This window comes from Triticum aestivum, chromosome 4A (assembly GCF_018294505.1).
Source record: "Triticum aestivum cultivar Chinese Spring chromosome 4A, IWGSC CS RefSeq v2.1, whole genome shotgun sequence".
Classification (NCBI taxonomy): Eukaryota; Viridiplantae; Streptophyta; class Magnoliopsida; order Poales; family Poaceae; genus Triticum; species Triticum aestivum.
Genome location: NC_057803.1, coordinates 101950233 through 101956232, shown reverse-complemented (window position 1 = coordinate 101956232; position 6000 = coordinate 101950233).

The following is a 6000-nucleotide window of genomic DNA, read 5'->3' as shown; positions in this document are numbered from 1 at the left end:
TCAAATTATTTCATCGTTGGTTCAACCTTTATAATTTTCATTTGGAGTGCCTCAACAATTCATGGTGGTGTTCCTCGTCGTCATTCTCTGCAGTTGGAGACCGAAGAAGAGTTTCTTTCAAATATTGCCCCATTCTCTGCCATCCTCTCATAATTGTTCTCGTTTGTGAGATTTTCACCCATCCGGAGTAATTCAGGAGTCTTTTCAGTTTGATTCTCCGAAGTCCATCATTTCGGGATTATTCATTCTCAGCTTTCAGCTATCATTCTCCAAATTTTACCGGTGATTCGTTCAAGTTATCTTTAATCGGCTCGTGATCTCTTAGTTCTCATGTATCTAAATCCTCTCAAGCATCTTCGTTCATTTTATATTTCTTCCCGGTGTTTCTTTATGTTTTATTCGTTCTTTTTCAATTCTTATGGTGGTTCGTTCAAGAGTTTTCTTCCTTCGTGTATCATATCCCTTCATGTATCATATCTATGCATTCGTGCTTTTCAAATTCTACCGGTGGTTCCTTGAAGACCTTCTCAAGTTTGCGCTATATCTCTCTTAATCTTTTTACGAGGATAAGTACTATGTCAAATCCGTTGCTTGTCAGCAATTAAATTGTTGAAGGATACGCATAACATAATTCTTATTCTTGTTCCATCCAAGTGATTAATCCCTTTTCCGGAGTGGTTCATCATATCATACTCTCAGTTCGAGATGCCTTGTCTTCTCTTTCCCGGAGTTCCAAGCCCTAATTATCACGGAGATCCATCTAAATCATTGCAAGGGTTCACCTTGTGTTTTCAATTCCTTTTTTCTTGTTATTCTTTTCTTACCGGAGTTTCTTCATGGAGGCTATACATGATGGTTCATCAAGGATTTCTTCCCTTCTCGAAGCGTTCATCAAGATTCTTTTCTAAGGAGCTCAAGTTTTCTTCATCTTGCAATCCGGAGTGCAATTCTTTCATGCACATCTTTTGAGGTGTTGTTATGTCATTCTTGATAACTTCCCTTCGTGCTTCGTGTTTCACAAGTTATCAAGATGAGGTATTTTAAATCCACCAATCTCGTCATTGGAGTTATCTTGGGTTACATTTCACCTAAAGCCTTCCCTGAGGATTGTTGCTATCCTTGGTGCTCATAAATGACCCAAGTTCTTCATCTATCCTCCCGGTGAATAGGTTTCTCGTCTCCTTGTTGATATCAACCCAATCTTTGATTTTGTTAGTGGCAGGTTGTCACCTCATAATTTGAGATGTATTCCATAAGACCATAGCAAGTTTATCCTTTTTCGTTGCTGGTGTTCCAACAACTCCATTCGACCCTTCTCCTAAGGATGCCTTCTCAAACTCTTTTGTGGTAGAAGTTGGCATTTTCTTCTCCATTCTTTTATTTTAATCATCTATCTTCTATTTCTTTCTCCCGGAGGCATTGTGTTGTTGCTCTCTTCGAACCTTCTTCTTGTCCTTGTCATGCTTATCCTTTTAACCGGAGTGTTGTGCCCCTTTGCTCATGCTCTTTCATTTTATCAAGTCTTTCATCTCTTTCCAACCGGAGTGTTGTCTGAATTTGCTCTTCCTTGTTTTCCTCTTCCCTACCGGAGTGCTTTCAACTTCATTCATCTCCGTTGTATTCTTTTCTCGATATGGATTAACCTCTTCAAGGTTCCTTGGTTTCACTCGTTTGCCAAAGAAGCAATTTAGTTTTACCTCTTCTCTTTCTCTTCTGTTTGTCCCTCCGGTGCCATTCTAGATCTCGGGGAGAGATCCTCTCGCAGTGGTGGAGTGTTGTAACGCCCCGAGAATGATGTGCCAGGTGTCGTCCAGTTATTCGCTGTTGTTGCCTTGTCATTGCTTGTGTGTCTTGCATTGCATATCATGTCATCATGTGCATTTCATTTGCATACATGTTCGTCTCATGCATCCGAGCATTTTTCCCCATTGTCCGTTTTGCATTCCGGCGCTCCGTTCTCCTCCGGTGGTCATTTCTACCTTCTTTTCATGTGTGGGGGTTAAACATTTCCGGATTGGACCGAGACTTGCCAAGTGGCCTTGGTTTACTACGGGTAGACCGCCTGTCAAGTTTCGTGTCATTTGGACTTTGTTTGATGCTCCAACGGTTATCTGAGGGACCGTAAAGGCCTCGTGTGTGTTGCAGCCCAACACCCTTCCAATTTGGCCCAAAACCCACCAAAATCCTCTCCATCTTCTAGAGCGTTCGATCACGATCGCGTGGCCGCAAACCGCACCTTATTTGGAGCTTCCTAGCTCCCTCTACCTCTATAAATAGACCCCTTCATTTTTGTTTTCGGATCTTTTCCCCGAAACCCTAGCCATCTCTCTCCTCCGCCGCCGCGGGCCCGCGCGGCCCAGATCCGGCCCGCGGGGCCAGAACCACCGCCGCTCCGCGCCTGGGCGCCCCGCGCCGCCCGTGCTCCATCGCACCTCGTCGCCCGAGGTCACCGGTGACCTCCACGGCGCCGCTCCACCGCCGCCCAGCGCCGGCAACCATCGCCGCCGCCTTCTCGCGCCTCCCCGCCGTCGCCGCACCCGGATCCGGCAAGGTCCGGGCCGGATCTGCTCCTCCCTCGACCTCCTCCTCGCCTCCGGCCGCTCTCTGGTGAGTCTCTCCGGCGAGTCCGTGCTGCATCGTAATCCGTGCCAAGAACCCTAGATCTGGAGGTCTAATTTCTACTGTCCCTGAGTTTTCCACGTTTCATATGCCCATGTTCATCATGCCGTATCTTTGCGTCTGTAGCTCCGTTTTGCGCGTATAGCATATCACAATGTTTGTCTCAGAGAGTACATCATTTCATCTCATTGCATCATTTTCATTTGAGTTCATCTTGATGCCCGAAATGCTGTTAGAAGAGTGCTACTTGAGTTAATTGTCGGATCTGCTGCTCCATTTAGATATTTGTCATTTTTGCCATGATTATTGTGTGCATGTTATGCCCATGAGCTCTATATATGTTTTGTTAAGAGTTTTGCCATCTTTCTAGAGGTGCAATCCATGTATTTTTGTGATGTGTGTGGTGACTAGCACAAGCTTGCAAAGTGAGGCATTTGGTAATGCTGATTTCAAGGACTTAGCATTTCCACTAAGTCCTTGAGCTGTTTATCTCATATGGCCATATGTTCATGTTGTTTACTAGTGATCCGTGCCTCTTTTGAGGATGATCAGTAAGGATGTTTTGTTAATCTTGTAGTGCTCTATCCATCCATGTCCTTGTTTGCAATTATTGAGCACCCTAGCTTGAGTCAATCGAGCTCTACTTTTACTATTTCGTGAATCTGGGCAGATTGTCTACTTGTTAGCGATTTTGCCGATGATGTTGTAGTTGATCCGTGCATGCTATGGTATTGTTCTTGCCATGTCTAGCTTGTATTTTGTGCATTCTTGATGGGTGTATGCTTAGATTGTCATGCCTTACTCTGTAGTGAGTGCATCGAGCTTGTTAACATGCCTACTTGATATCTGTTTTCAGCATGCTCCAGTTTTCACTAAGTCTGAGAACTGATTATGTTTTTGCCATGTTCACATGCTTGCAATTGTATTTTCTGATCCCTTTTGGCTCAAGGTCACTAAGGGACTTTTGTTAAGCTCTTTGAGTAGCTCCATGCCATGCTTGACTTCGCCATGATCAGGTCCTGTAGCATATAGTTTTCATGCTCCAAAGAGTGCTATCTGATCTGAAATTTCAGACAAGTGTTAATTTCACTAAGTCTGAAATCTGTTTACCAAATGCATTTTTGCCATGCTTGTTTGAACCTGTTAATGGATGAATTGGCCGTAGCTCAGTGTTCATCTTTTGTTAAGCATTATGAATGGATCCCTGCCATGTATTTTTTTGCCATGTTTGAGTGTTGTAGCATGTTTAACTTGTTGCATTTAGATGGCTACTTGCTGTATATCGCAGACCGGTGCCATATTTGTTTTGCTCGCCATTTCCAAACCGTGACTCCGATTCTGACGTTCTTTATATCATTTTCAAGCGATTTCATCTCACCTTTCCAGTGGAACACTTGGATTTCCAAGTTGAGGCCAGGTTCATTCATTCCTTTGCAAATCATGCATGTGCATCGCATATAGCATCCCGCATATCATGCCATGTCCATGTGTTGTTTATTTAGTATGTTGTGTGCTTCTTTCCGGTGTTGCTTCTTCGGGTTGGTTCCGTTAACGTCGCATTTGTGAGGAACCGTTCGACTACGTCTGTTTGTCTTCTTCATGGACTCGCTCTTCTTCCTTGCGGGATCTCAGGTAAGATGACCATACCCTCGAAATCACTTCTATCTTTGCTTGCTAGTTGCTCGCTCTTTTGCTATGCCTATGCTGCGATACCTACCACTTGCTTATCATGCCTCCCATATTGTTGAACCAAGCCTCTAACCTACCTTGTCCTAGCAAACCGTTGTTTGGCTATGTTACCGCTTTGCTCAGCCCCTCTTATAGCGTTGTTAGTTGCGGGTGAAGATTAAAGTTTGTTCCTTGTTGGAACATGGAGATGTTATTCCTTGTTGGAACGTGTTGACTTGTTGGGATATCACGATATATCTTATTTAATTAATGCATCTATATACTTGGTAAAGGGTGGAAGGCTCGGCCTTATGCCTGGTGTTTTGTTCCACTCTTGCCGCCCTAGTTTCCGTCATATCGGTGTTATGTTCCTAGATTTTGTGTTCCTTACGCGGTTGGGTTATAATGGGAACGCCTTGACAGTTCGCCTTGAATAAAACTCCTCCAGCAAGGCCCAACCTTGGTTTTACCTTTTGCCACCTAGCCTTTTTCCCTTGGGAGTCGCACATCCCGAGGGTCATCTTATTTTAACCCCCCCCCCCGGGCCAGTGCTTGTCTAAGTGTTGGTCCAAACTAGAGCCCCTTGGAGCGCCACCTCGGGGAAACTCGAGGGCTGGTTTTAGTTGTACGGATTGCTTATCCGGTGTTGCCCTGAGAACGAGATATGTGCAGCTCCTATCGGGATGTCGGCGCATCGGGTGGTCTTGCTGGACTTGTTTTACCATTGTCGAGGATGTCTTGTAGAACCGGGATACTGAGTCTGATCGGAATGTCTCGGGAGGAGGTCTATTCCTTCATTGACCGTGAGAGCTTGTCATGGGCTAAGTTGGGACACCCCTGCAGGGATTTGAACTTTTGAAAGTCGTGCCCGCGGTTATGGGCAGATGGGAATTTGTTAATGTCCGGTTGTAGAAAACCTAAAGTTGACCTTAATTAAAATACATCAACTGCGTGTGTAATCGTGATGGTCTCTTTCCGGCAGAGTCCGGGAGGTGAACACGGTGTTGGAGTTATGCTTGACGTAGGTTGTTTTAGGATCACTTCTTGATCATACTTTTATCGATCGTGCTTTGCCTTCTCTTCTCGCTCTCATTTGCATATGTTAGCCACCATATATGCTAGTCACTTGCTGCAGCTCCACCTCATACCTTTACCTTACCCATAAGCTTAAATAGTCTTGATCGCGAGGGTGTGAGATTGCTGAGTCCCCGTGACTCACAGATACTTCCAAAACCAGTCTGCAGGTACCGATGTTACCGAGCAGGTGACGAAACCAAGCTCAAGGAGGAGCTCGATGAAGATCTTGCCCTTTGTGTTGTTTCGTTCTAGTTGACCAGTAGTGGAGCCCAGTTGGGGTCGATCGGGGACCTTGTCGCATTTGGGGTTCTTCTTTTATTTTGGTTCCGTAGTCGGACCTTGATTGTATTTGGATGTTGTAATGCTTTATTCATGTAATTGTGTGAAGTGGCGATTGTAAGTCAACTATGTATCTCTTTCCCTTATGTATTACATGGATTGTGTGAAGATTACCTCACTTGCGACATTGCTTTCAATGCGGTTATGCCTCTAAGTCATGCTTCGACATGTGGGAGATATAGCCGCATCGAGGGCGTTACAAGTTGGTATCAGAGCCTTCCCCGACCTTAGGAGCCCCATTGCTTGATCGTTTTTAGCGACCGAGTTGTGTCTAGAAAAATGTTTTGGGTCATTTAG